Source organism: Marmota marmota, unplaced genomic scaffold, assembly GCF_001458135.2.
Source record: "Marmota marmota marmota unplaced genomic scaffold, marMar, whole genome shotgun sequence".
Taxonomy (NCBI): Eukaryota; Metazoa; Chordata; class Mammalia; order Rodentia; family Sciuridae; genus Marmota; species Marmota marmota.
The window spans coordinates 7,068,482-7,081,735 of NW_026000000.1; the positions used below are offsets into that span (position 1 = coordinate 7,068,482).

Below are 13,254 nucleotides of genomic sequence, written 5' to 3' on the forward strand. Positions count from 1 at the left end.
CCCAGCAACATCTAGCTGATTGGCTCCTCTGCGGTGATGCTCATTGGGCTGTTTCCCTGCCCTTTCAGACCACGGAGCTGCTCATTGGGGGACTTTTTTGGCTCCGCCCACGTGACCCAGGCAATTGGCCTCAAGAGCAGGAGGATTGTGGGAGGTGGAGAGAAGCTTGTGTGGGAGAGAGAGGCTTGTGAAAAGCCGGTGGTGGCAGTTGAGGCTCTGAGGGTTTTTCCTGAGAGGCTGTTTTGTTTGGCGTGTGTGGTTCTAAAAATAAAGTTAGTTTCTTTTGACAAGTGGCTCCTGATTGTGCCCAGCCAGACTGCGGCATATGTCTGTGCACATTTATATGTCTGTCTCACTATGGATTGAACCCTGGGGCACTGATAATATCCTTACTTCTTTTTTATTTTTTTATTTTGAGGCAGAACCTCACTAACTTGCCTAGGCTGGACTTAAACTTGTGATCCTCCTGACTTAGTCTCCAGAGTTGCTAGGATTATAGGCTTATGCCACCATGTCAGGCAGAACAGGTATGCTTTTGATACTCTAATGTACTAAAGCTTGAAACAATTCCTAACATATTGTATATGGCAAACAATCATTTTAATATTAACATTTAAACTCAAAGTGTCAACATAACTTTATAAGACTTTGAAAAATACATGCATATCATTTTCCAAAAAATATGTAAATTATGTCATCAAAATCTATCAAGAATAATTTTGCAGCCATTGCATATTTGAATCAAACCAGATAAAAGGAACCACAAGAATCTTAATAGGTTGTTTAAAAACAGGACCCACTAAATAACCAATGAGCATTTGGATTTCCAGGGACTAGCTATCATTATAATATTAAAAGGTGGTTAGTATTGGTAAGAGATATTAGATAATCTTTTTTTAACATTTATTTTTTAGTTGTAGGTGGACATAATACTTTTATTTCACTTATTTACTTTTATGCAGTCCTGAGAATCGAACCCAGTGCCTCACGCATGCTAGGTGAGCATTCTTCCTCTGAGCCACAACCCCAGTTCCCCTAGATAATCTTTACTTAAAACATACAATGGCTAATAAGTAGAAGAGATAAAGACACCAAGCAGAAGTAATAAGAGAAATCACAAGTATGGGCCAGGCACAGTGGCACAGGCCTGTAATACAGCAATCTGGACGTTGAAGGAGGATCTGAAATTTGAGGTCAGTCTCAGCAACTTAATAAGAACCTTAGCAACTTAGGACTGAGGATGTATCTCATTGCTAAAGTGCACCTGGATTTAATAACACCCTCCAAAAAATTACAAGTGTGGAATTAGGAACATAGGAATAATCAAATTGATAAAATGATGTTAATCAATAAACTCTTGGGAAAAGGGGAGGCCCTCAAACTTAAACTGTAAGAATAATACACATCTTCCTGGATGGGTAGGGAAAACTTTTCTAAAATGGCTTTATTGATATATAATTTATAGATTACAAAATTTTTCAATTAAAATGTAAAATTCATTGATTTTTAGCATATTCAGAGTTGTGCAACGGTCACCACAACCACTTTTGTGTATGTGTTGGTGGGTAGGGATTAGGGATTGAAACCAGAGCCTTGCACATGTCTACCACTGAGCTACACCCCCAGTTCCTCACAATCACTTTTAGAGCATTTTCATCACCCTGAAAAGGAACCTCATAACCTATAGCCATATCTCCTAAATTTCCCCATTTTGCCTCTCAACTACTAATCTACTTTTTTCTCCCCATAATTAGCCCATTCTGGATAGTTTACATAAGCAGAATTATACAATATAAAGTCTTTTGTGACATGTTTACTTGGCATGTTTTCAAAGTCCATTTATGTTCTAGGGTACACAATATTCCCTTATGTGGATACACATCATATTTTTCCAGTCATTAGTTGATGGACATTTGGGTTGTTTCCAATCTTTGCCTATTATTAATTACAAGTTTTTGTGTAGACATATATTTTCCTTTCTCATATATATGTGTGTGTGTGTGTGTGTGTGTGTGTGTATCTCATATATGTGTGTGTGTGTGTGTGTGTGTATCTAGGAGTAAGTTTGCTGAGTTTTGTAGTAACTCTGTTTTGCAATTTATAGAACTGTTTTCCAAAGTGGTCTGAACCATTTTACAGTCTCACCAACAATGAATGAGGGTGCCAAATTCTCCACATTCTTGTCAATACTTCTGGTCTTTTTGATTAAAGCAATCCTGTGGATGTGCAGTAGTATGTTGTGGTTGTGATGTGCATTTCTCTAATGACTAATAATTTTGAATATTTTTATGTGATTATTGTCCATTGGTATATCTTCTACAGAGAAATGTCTATTTGGATCCTTTACCCATTCTTTAATTTTTTTTTATCATTGAGATGTAAGTTTAAATAACCTATATATAAGCCCCTTACCCTATATAAGATTAGCAAATATTTTCTCTCATTTTGTGAGTTGTCTTTTACTTTCTTGATGTTATCATCACAAATTCAGAAGTTGTCAATTTTGATCAAGTCAAATTTGGCTATTTTTCCTTTTGCTGTCATATTTTTAAAACTTTAGCCTTGCCCAAGGTAACAGATTCACTCATATATCCTTTCCTAAAAAATGTATAGCTTTACATCTTCCAAAAATGGTGCTGGGAAAACTGGAAATCCATATGCAACAAAATGAAACTGAATCCCTTTCTCTCGCCATGCACAAAAGTTAACTCAAAATGGATCAAGGAGCTTGATATCAAATCAGAGACACGCCGTCTGATAGAAGAAAAAAGTTGGCTACGATCTACATACTGTGGGGTCGGGCTCCAAAATTCCTCAATAGGACACCCCATAGCCACAAGTAATAACTAGAATCAACAAATGGGACTTACTCAAACTAAAAAGTTTTTTCTCAGCAAAAGAAACAATAAGAGAGGTAAATAGGGAGCCTACACCCTGGGAACAAATCTTTACTCCTCACACTTCAGATAGAGCCCTAATATCCAGAGTATACAAAGAACTCAAAAAATTAGACAATAAGAGAACAAACAACCCAATCAACAAATGGGCCAAGGACCTGAACAGACACTTCTCAGAGGAGGACATACAATCAATCAACAAGTACATGAAAAAATGCTCACCATCTCTAGCAGTCAGAGAAATGCAAATCAAAACCACCCTAAGATACCATCTCACTCCAGTAAGATTGGCAGCCATTATGAAGTCAAACAACAACAAGTGCTGGCGAGGATGTGGGGAAAAGGGTACACTTGTACATTGCTGGTGGGACTGCAAATTGGTGCAGCCAATTTGGAAAGCAGTATGGAGATTTCTTGGAAAGCTGGGAATGGAGCCACCATTTGACCCAGCTATTCCCCTTCTCGGTCTATTCCCTAAAGACCTAAAAAGAGCATGCTACAGGGACACTGCTACATCGATGTTCATAGCAGCACAATTCACAATAGCAAGACTGTGGAACCAACCTAGATGCCCTTCAATAGACGAATGGATAAAAAAAATGTGGCATTTATACACAATGGAGTATTACTCTGCATTAAAAAATGACAAAATCATAGAATTTGCAGGGAAATGGATGGCATTAGAGCAGATTATGCTAAGTGAAGCTAGCCAATCCCTAAAAAACAAATGCCAAATGTCTTCTTTGATATAAGGAGAGTAACTAAGAACAGAGTAGGGACGAAGAGCATGAGAAGAAGATTAACATTAAACAGGGATGAGAGGTGGGAGGGAAAGGGAGAGAGAAGGGAAATTGCATGGAAATGGAAGGAGACCCTCAGGGTTATACAAAATTACATACAAGAGGAAGTGAGGGGAAAGGGGGAAATAATACAAGGGGGAGAAATGAATGACAGTAGAGGGGGCAGAGAGAGAAGAGGGGAGGGGAGGGGAGGGGAGGGGGGATAGTAGAGGATAGGAAAGGCAGCAGAATACAACAGACACTAGTATGGCAATATGTAAATCAATGGATGTGTAACTGATGTGATTCTGCAATCTGTATACGGGGTAAAAATGGGAGTTCATAACCCACTTGAATCAAAGTGTGAAATATGATATATCAAGAACCAACAATAAAAATTAAAAAAATGTATAGCTTTACCTTTTAATTTACAGTTAGTGGTCACTCTGAATTTATTTTTGTATATGGTGTGAGGCAGGAGTCCAACTTTATCCTTTTGCATGTATTTAACCAGTTGTTTCAATATCATTTATTGGAATGGCTGTCCTATCCCCATTGTCATTAATCCCTGTAGAAAATCAACTGAGGAATGTGTTTAATTTCAGACTTTTAATTCTATTTCATTGGTCAATACATCTATACTTTTTTCAGTAATACAGTATAGCTTTAAGCTCTGAAATCAGGAAATGTGAGTCCTCCAACCTGTTCTTCTCTTTGCAGACTACTATTCTAAAATCCCTGAATTTCCATATGAATTTTAGGATGAATACACCTATTTTACAAAAACGTCAGGTGAGATTTTGATAGGAATTACACTGAGTCTGTATATCAATATTCTTGGAGAGTACTGCCATATTAACAACACCGTCTTCCAATCCAGGAACATGCAATGTCTTTCATTTTATGTTTTCTTTAATTTGTTTCAAGTATTTTGTTTTTTAGAGTATAACCTGTATATTCTTTTTAGTTTATTTATAAGTATAATTATTATACTATTATAAATGGAATTATTTTTAGGATGTTCATTGCTAATGTACAGTAATAAAATTCTTTTTAATATGCTAATCTTATACACTGCAACTGTGCTTAATTGTTTTAGTTCTAATATTTTTGTAGTGGATTCATTAATGTTTTCTATATATAAGCTGAACACACAAGATCATGTTATATGTAAATATAGTGTTACTTCTTCTTTTCCAATCTAGATGCCCTTTATTTCCTTTTCTTAGTTATAAGTAAGTCCTTTGAACCTACAGTGTAAGGTTGACTAGAAATGGTTTGACTAGACATCTTTGTATTCCTGAGTGTAGAAGGAAAGCATTAAGTTTTGCCACTAGATATGATGTTTGTTGTGAGGTTTTCGTAAATAATCTTTCCCATGTTAAAGAGTTTCCCTTCTATTCCTGCTTGTTTAGTATTTGGGGGTTTTGTTTCAAATCATGAAGGGGTCAAATGTTTTTTCCCTGTATCCTTTTAAATAATCATGGTTTTAATAATGAGTTATTACTTTATACTAATAATTTGATATATTACATTGATTTTTGTAGGTTGAATCAACCTTGAATTCCCAGACTTAATTGTATTTGTACACATAATCCTTCATATATGTTGCTGGATTTGGTTTGGTAGAATTTACTATGAATTTCTGTGTCTATAATCATGAGATAATAATTTGTAGTTTTGTCTTTTTCTGATTTTATAATCAAGGTAATATTTGCTTCATAGAATCAGTTGGGAAACGTTCCCAAGTAAACTTCTGGATGTATTTCAGAATGGGTAAAACTACAGAGTAGAAGGATATCAGTAAGCAAGCCAAGGTAAACATTATATAGAACTGTAAAAATAAAAAAAAAATGTGTCATACATAAATTTTTTCTACCAAGGGATATTATCTATCACTGACGTCATTATAATTTTAATAGAAATATATTTAAAATTATCTAAAGATTGTGGTTTGGATAATAATAATCTTCACTCAAAAAGCATGATAAGCTGGGGGCCGGGGTTGTGGCTCAGCAGTAGAGCGCTCACCTAGAGTGTGGGAGGCCCTGGGTTCAATCCTCAGCACCATATAAAAATAAATAAATAAAATAAAGGTATTGTGTCCAACTACAACTAAAAAATAAATATTAAAAAAAATTAAGAAAAAACCATGACAAGCATCTGAATTCTGGACACTACAAAGATACCTGAAATCCAATATATCCAAAACTAACTATCTTTCCTACAAACCTTCCGTCTGTTCTTCAGTCCTCACCTTGTTAAACAGTACCACCAGTCAATCAGTCACTCAAACCAGAAATTTAGAAATTATTTCGTATTTTTTCCCCAACCCCGTGATATCTGGAAGTGACCAATCTTGACAGTATGACTTCGTTTTTTTAATTTGTTACATATGACAGTACAGTGATCTTGACATATCATACATTTGAATCAGATGGGATATAATTTCTCATTTTTCTGAGTATACAGGTTGCAGAAACACACTGGTCATGCAGTCACATATATACACACAGTAAAAATAATGTCTGTTTCATACTACTATCCTTCCTATCTCCCCAACCCTTCCCCCCTCCCCTCCCTCCATTTCTCTCTACTTAATCTAGGGTAACGCTATTTTTTTTTCTCACATCTTCATATACATGTATTTTTGTATAACAGTGAAGGTCTCTTTCCACCATCCATGCAATTCCATTTCTCCCTCCCTTTCCCTCCCACCCCTCTTCCCTATGTAGAGGTAATCTTCTTCCCATGCTCTTCCTCTCTTCCCCATTTTGAGTCCACCCCCCTTATATCAGAGAAGACATTCACCATTTGTTTTTTTGGGATTGGCTAACTTCAATTAGCATAATCTGCTCTAATGCCATCCAATTTCCCTGCAAATGCCATTATCTTATTATTTTTTTAGTGCTGAGTAATATTCCATTGTATATATATGCCACATTTTTTTAATCCATTTATCCATTGAAGGGCATCTAGGTTGGCTCCACAGTCTAGCTTTTGTGAATTGAGCTGCTATAAACATTGATGTGGCTGTGTCTCTGTAGTATGCTGTTTTTAGGTCCTTTGGGTATAGTCCGAGAAGGGGAATAGCTGGGTCAAATGGTGGTTCCATTCCCAGCTTTCCAAGGAATCTCCATACTGCTTTCCAAATTGGCTGCACCAATTTGCAGTCCCACCAGCAGTGTATGAGTGTACCTTCCTCCCCCCCCCCCATCCTCTTCCGAACTTGTTGTTTGTCTTCATCATGGCTGCCATTCTTACTGGAGTGAGATGGTATCTTAGTTTTAATTTGCATTTCTCTGATTGCTAGAGATGATGAGCATTTTTTTTATATTTGTTAATTGATTGTACATCCTCTTCTGAGAAGTGCCTGTTCAGGTCCTTGGCCCATTTTTTGTTTGGGTTATTTTGTCTTTTTTGGTGTATAGCTTTTTGAGTTCTTTGTATACCCTAGAGATTAGAGCTCTACCTGATGTGTGAAGGGTAAAAATTTGTTCCCAGGATGTAGGCTTCCTATTCACCTCACATATTATTTCTCTTGCTGAGAAAAAACTTTTTAGTTTGGATTCATCCCATTTGTTGATTCTGGTTTTAATTATTGTGCTATAGGTGTCTTATTAAGGAAATTGGGGCCTAACCCCACATGATGGAGATTAGGGCCTACTTTTTCTTCTATTAGACGCAGAGTCTCCGGTTGAATTCCTAGATCCTTGATCCATTTTGAGTTAACTTTTGTGCATGGTGAGAGATAGGGATTCAATTTCATTTTGTTGCGTATGGATTTCTGATTTTCCCAGCACCATTTGTTGAAGATGCTATCCTTTCTCCAGTGCATGCTTTGAGCACCTTTGTCTAATATAAGGTAGTTGTAGTTTTGTGGGTTAGTCTCTGTGTCCTCTATCCTGTACCATTGGTCCACCAGCCTGTTTTGGTGCCAGTACCAAATTTTGTTATTATTGCTCCATAGTATAGTTTAAGGTCTGGTATAGGGATACCCACCTGTTTCACTCTTCCTGCTTAGAATTGCTTTAGATTTTCTGGGTCTCTTATTTTTCCAGATGAATTTCATAATTGCTTTTTCTATTTCTGTGGGGAATGCCATTGGGATTTTGATCGGAATTGCATTGAATCTGTATAGTGCTCTTGGTAATATGACTTCTTAATATTTCTGTATACTGTTACCCTCTTCATTCACACTGATTAGAACTTAGTTTCAAGAGTTTATTAGCTCTCAACTGAGCCTTTTTGAAAGCCTAGCTATTACCCTTGATTCCTGTGTTTCATTCTTCAAATATATCAATTATCATTTTAAAAAAACTTTTGGAAATAAAGTTTATGAAAATTGGTTTAGGGTGTCATTTTATCACACTATTCAGTAATTACTATATATACTCTCTATTATCTTTATTTAAGCAGGGGAAGAGGTCAAAGTTCTAGAATGTTTATTCTTGACTTTAGAATGCACTGAAGAAAAATCTCACCAATGAGGGAAATGAACCTAAGTTAAAGACACAAATTTTTCTCCTTTTAAATACTTTATTTTTTGTAGGGAAGATTTAGGTTCACAGTAAAATTGAGCAAAAAATACATAAGAGCTCAACCACCCTCCTCCTCTCCTAGCTACATCCTGTGACAGCACCGTACATTTGTTATAACTGATGAACCTACATATCATTATCACCCAAAATCCATGTTTACATTAGGGTTCACTGTTGATGATTTATAAACTGTAGGTTTGGACAAATGTATATAGACATATATTCCCAATGACAGTAGTTACACTGCCCCCCAAAATCCTATGTTCTATCTATTGATCCCTCCCCTTTCCCCCAACTCCTAATCTCTTAAATGTATTCACTGCTTATCTTTTCCAGAATATCATATAGTTGAAATCATTCAATATTCAGCCTTTTCAGATTGACTACTTTCCCTTAGTAAAATGCATTTAAGGTTCTTCCACATCATTTCATGACTTGATGGCTTATTTATTTTTAATATTAAATGATATTCTATTGTCTGGATTTATTTATCCATTCACTGACTGATAGGTATCTTAGATATTTCCAAATTTTGGCAATTATAAACAAAAGCTACTATAGGCATTGTATTCATGTTTTCATAAGGATGTAAGTTTTCAACTCATTTGGGCAAATCCCAAGAAGTTCAACTGCTGGATTGTATGACAATAGATGAATGGATAAAAAAAATGTGGCATTTATACACCATGGAGTATTACGCAGCACTAAAAAATGACAAAATCATAGAATTTGCAGGGAAATGGATGGCACTAGAGCAGATTATGCTTAGTGAAGCTAGCCAATCCCTAAAAAACAAATACCAAATGTCTTCTTTGATATAATGAGAGCAACTAAGAACAGAGCAGGGAGGAAGAGCAGCAAGAAAAGATTAACATTAAACAGATACATGAGGTGGGATGGAAAGGGAGAGAAAAGGGAAATTGCATGGTAATGGAGGGAGACCCTCATTGTTATACAAAATTACATATAAGAGTATGTTTAGTTTTTTTAAGAAGACACTAAATAGTATTCCAAAGTGTCTATACCATTTTGGCATTCCGACCAGAAATGAATGGGAATTCCTGTTGCTTCACATCCTCACCAGCATTTTGTATTACACTGTCAGTGTTCTGGATTTTGGTCATCCTAAGCAGTCATGTAGGGGTGTCTTGTTTGAATTTGTTTCCCTAATAAAATATGGTGAGGAGTACAGTTATCTTTTGAAACCATGGAACTAATCTTGTTAGTTCTTAGCTCAAGGTTTCACGATAGCATCCACTCTATAGAATAACATTCAGGGTGGATATGGTGGCATGCATCTGTATCCCCCACTACTCAGAAGACTGAGGCAGGAGGATCTCAAGTTCAAGGCCAATCTTGCCACTATTACCAGACTCTGTCTCAAAATAAAAAAAATAAATAAATAAAAATGGCTGGAGATGTAGCTCCATGGTAAAGTGCTCCTCAATTTAATCCCTAGTACCCAGGGAGGGTTAGATAGGCATCGGAAAACATTCAGACTTTCTAGAAAGGCTCTTAAGATCTCACCTTCTAACCCCTTTTTATTTATCTGCATATTTCACCCAAAACCCTTTGATAATTTATCCTCTAATCATTTCTACCTCCAGCTTTGGAACATACCAGCTTCTATCTTTGCGCCTGTTCTGCTCTGTTCACTGTCTACATACACACAACTATCTGATAAGGACCTAATCAGCTCCAGGGGCTGTGGATATATCTCAAGGACCATACATCTCAAGGAGGCTCTGGGTTTAATTCACAATGCCACCCAAAATAAATGAATAAATTTAGCTCTAACAACCTATCCCACAAAACCTTTTTTTTAATTTTTTTTTTAGTTGTTGATGGACCTTTATTTATTTATTAATTTATATGTGGTGTTGAGAATCGAACCCAGTACCTCACCCATGCTAGGCAAACGCTCTACCACTAAGCCACAACCCTCAGCCCCCACAAAATCTTTTATATCTAGTCTTGTTTTCCTTTTATTTATTTATTTGAACTGGGGATTGAACTCTTGAGGTGCCACATCCCCAACCCTTTTCTTTGTTTTTTGACATAGGGTCTCACTAAACTGCTCAGAGCCTTCATTTTTGCTGAGGCTGTCCTCAAACTATCGATCCTCCTGCCTCAGGCTCCTGAGTCACTGGGATTACAGGCAAGTGCCACCATGCCCAGTTCTATTCTCCTTTGCCCCACTACCTATATCATGTATTACACATAACAATTTTATTGTTTACATGGCTTTCATGCCCTTCTAAACTATAAGCTATTTAAGGGAGGAAAGACATTTGATTTACTTTTCCATCGTCTAGCAGTGTTTTTCACATATTGGTACTCACTGAAAGTTTGTTGAATTAAAGAATAAGAAAAAACTTCCTCAATTGATGCTTAAAAAAAACTGTGATATACATAAGGCATTATTTTGTCCTAAAGAGAGGAAGATTGATTATGCTCCAAAAGTTTGAAGGGACAATGGTTTCCCATGGAAATGATGACCAAATCCAACAAAATATACCCAACTCATGACAGACATGCATATATATGTATTTTGTTATAGTGTGAGCTTTCATAATACTAAAAGGAAATTAATTTAGTTTACTAAGGAACCTGCATTGCATTGTGCAAATTGCTAATGCTCCTAAAGAAATGGCATCACAGGAAGAAAAGTTGTTGCTGCCATATATACATATATATATATATGTATGTATATATATATATATATATATATACACACACACACACACATATATATGTGTGTGTGTATATATATACATATATATATACATATAAATATACACATATGTATATAAATACACACACACACACACACACACACACTAGTTAACAACAACAAAAAAACATAAATAGAAGAAGACCAGTAGAGTAGAGGAAGGAAACAGGAGAGGGAGAAAGGGAGAGTAAGAGAAAAGTACTAGAGACTAGGACTGAAGTGGAGGAAATTATATTCCATGTGTGTATGACTATGTCAAAACAAACTCCAATATTACAAATAACTATGATGCATCAATTAAAAAAAAGAAAAAGGTAGAGAAAATGTCTACAGGAAAAATGACTTTATATGGCGCTCTAGAACCTTAATCCATTTTCTTTCCCTTAAAATGAGATTTTGGTTCTTAAAAACATAATTATCAGCAGGGTGTGGTGGCACAAAACTGTAATCCGTTGGCTTGGGAGGCTGAGGCAGGAGAATCACAATTTCAAAGCCAGCCTCAGCAACCCAGTGAGGCCCTAAGCAACCCAGCAAAATCCTGTCTCAAAATAAAATACAAAAAGGGCTGGGGATGTGGCTCAGTGATTAAGTGCCCCTGGGTTCAATCCCGAGTACCAAAACAAACAAAAACATACTTAGAGTGTACTACAGAATGATCAGTGTCTGTTAACTCAAGGTCAACAACACTCGGCCTACAAAGTAGCAGCTCTGGCAACATAAGTCAGGTATGCTGAAAGGAACATTACAGAAAGACAGGGATGGGTGAGCAGTGCCTATCCAGGGAATTTAGATACACAGGATATATAAGGAGCATTTCTTTCAGCACAGTGCTTTTGCACAGCAGTACCCTGAAAATAATAATCTGGAAGTCCTTCATCCAGAAGGAGAATGCATAGTAACTGTAGATGAGAAGAAAAATAGCAATAAAGTACAACACTGATTATGCTGAAACTTTCATGGTAAGTTTAGACCCGGTCAATGGAATTATTTGTAATATACAAAAAGAACTAAGGATAGTAACCTCAATTGAAAATGCTTCCTCTAGAAAATAGTCATACTAAAGTTTAATTAGAAGAAACAGTGAAAATTGAATAGAGAGAAATGATAGGAGAGGAGGGGAGGAGTATGGGGGATAGGAAGGGCAGCAGAAGAGAATAGACATTATGATTGATGTATGTATATAGGTGACTCTATGACCAGTGTGATTCTGCAATCTGTACAATTAGAAAAATGAGAAATTATACCCCAATGATACAAATGTATGAATTGCCAAGATCATTGTAATGTCATGTGTAGATAATAAAAAAAATTTAAAAACTTTTAAAAAAATAAAGAAAATAAACAAAAAAATAAAGAAAATAAACAAAAAGAAACACAGTGAAAACATGTAACCTGGTTAAACCAGATTAGACTAGAAGAGCAAATGAAAAGATTAGTGGGCCAAAGACCTAGCCAGTACTAAAATCTGAGTCCACAGAGGACTTCTCCATACAGTCATGTGTGGCTAAGCATATTGGGGGCCACATTATGTTGGAAAAGGAGGGGTGCAATGAAGACTCAAAGGTGGTAAATGATGCAAGAAGAGCTTTAAAAATAGAAAAGAAAGGAGGCAGGTAGAGAAAGAGGTGTTTCCAGAATTTTTACAAATAATTAGAAAAACATACCTAGCTATTAAGAGCAATGACATCGACGCCATTTCTAAATAAATTCTCCAAAACATGTCATCTTTTCTGAAAAAGTTCTGAAAACAACATCCAAACATGAAAGGGAAGTTAAAGATACACAGGCAATAATGGCACTGGCTTATCACCTAAAAGCAGTTACTTTTTAAACTTTCCTCCCAACTTAAAGGTATCCATGATGTGATGTGGACATTAATTACAGACCCAGATCTGTATTTACTGATATGAAAAAAACATCCGTAACGTTTTAAATGCAAGCTACAAAATTACATCAACCCTATCATACATCTGTAACTTAAATTCCAGCCTGGAGTCGACTGGCCAATGGGCCTAGGAAATAACTTAGTGTTTGCGCCTATGCAAGCTTTCAATAAACATACGCGCTACACGCTCACAAATCACCTGCGCAGCCCTTGCTCCTCGGTGCTACCCAGATGCCCCGGCCTCAATCTGGAGGGCGGTGGCCGTGCTCCCCGTGGGAACAGCGACTCGGAGAACAGCACCCGCTTGGGGCAGGTCAGCTGGGAGGCCCGCTTCAGCCAGCGGAGGGACCCACCCGCGAGACTGTGTCCTGCGCAAAGGCGGCCCCCCGCGCCGGACCCGGGGAAGCGGCGGCGGCTG

The 13,254-nt window shown here is 36.8% G+C and overlaps 1 protein-coding gene across 5 annotated transcripts in view; it reads right to left on the minus strand.

Annotated features, from left to right (window-relative positions):
* Positions 1-13,254, minus strand: part of Zfand4 (zinc finger AN1-type containing 4) — an 86,499-nt gene that overhangs the window by 72,722 nt on the left and 523 nt on the right. Inside the window, exon 2 of one of the 5 annotated variants that reach the window (XM_048807456.1) lies at positions 12,616-12,692. The exons of 2 other annotated variants lie outside the window; for them this stretch is intronic. The gene's annotated coding sequence lies outside the window, so the exon portion shown is untranslated. 2 more of the 5 variants (XM_048807457.1, XM_048807455.1) reach the window with 2 other exon arrangements.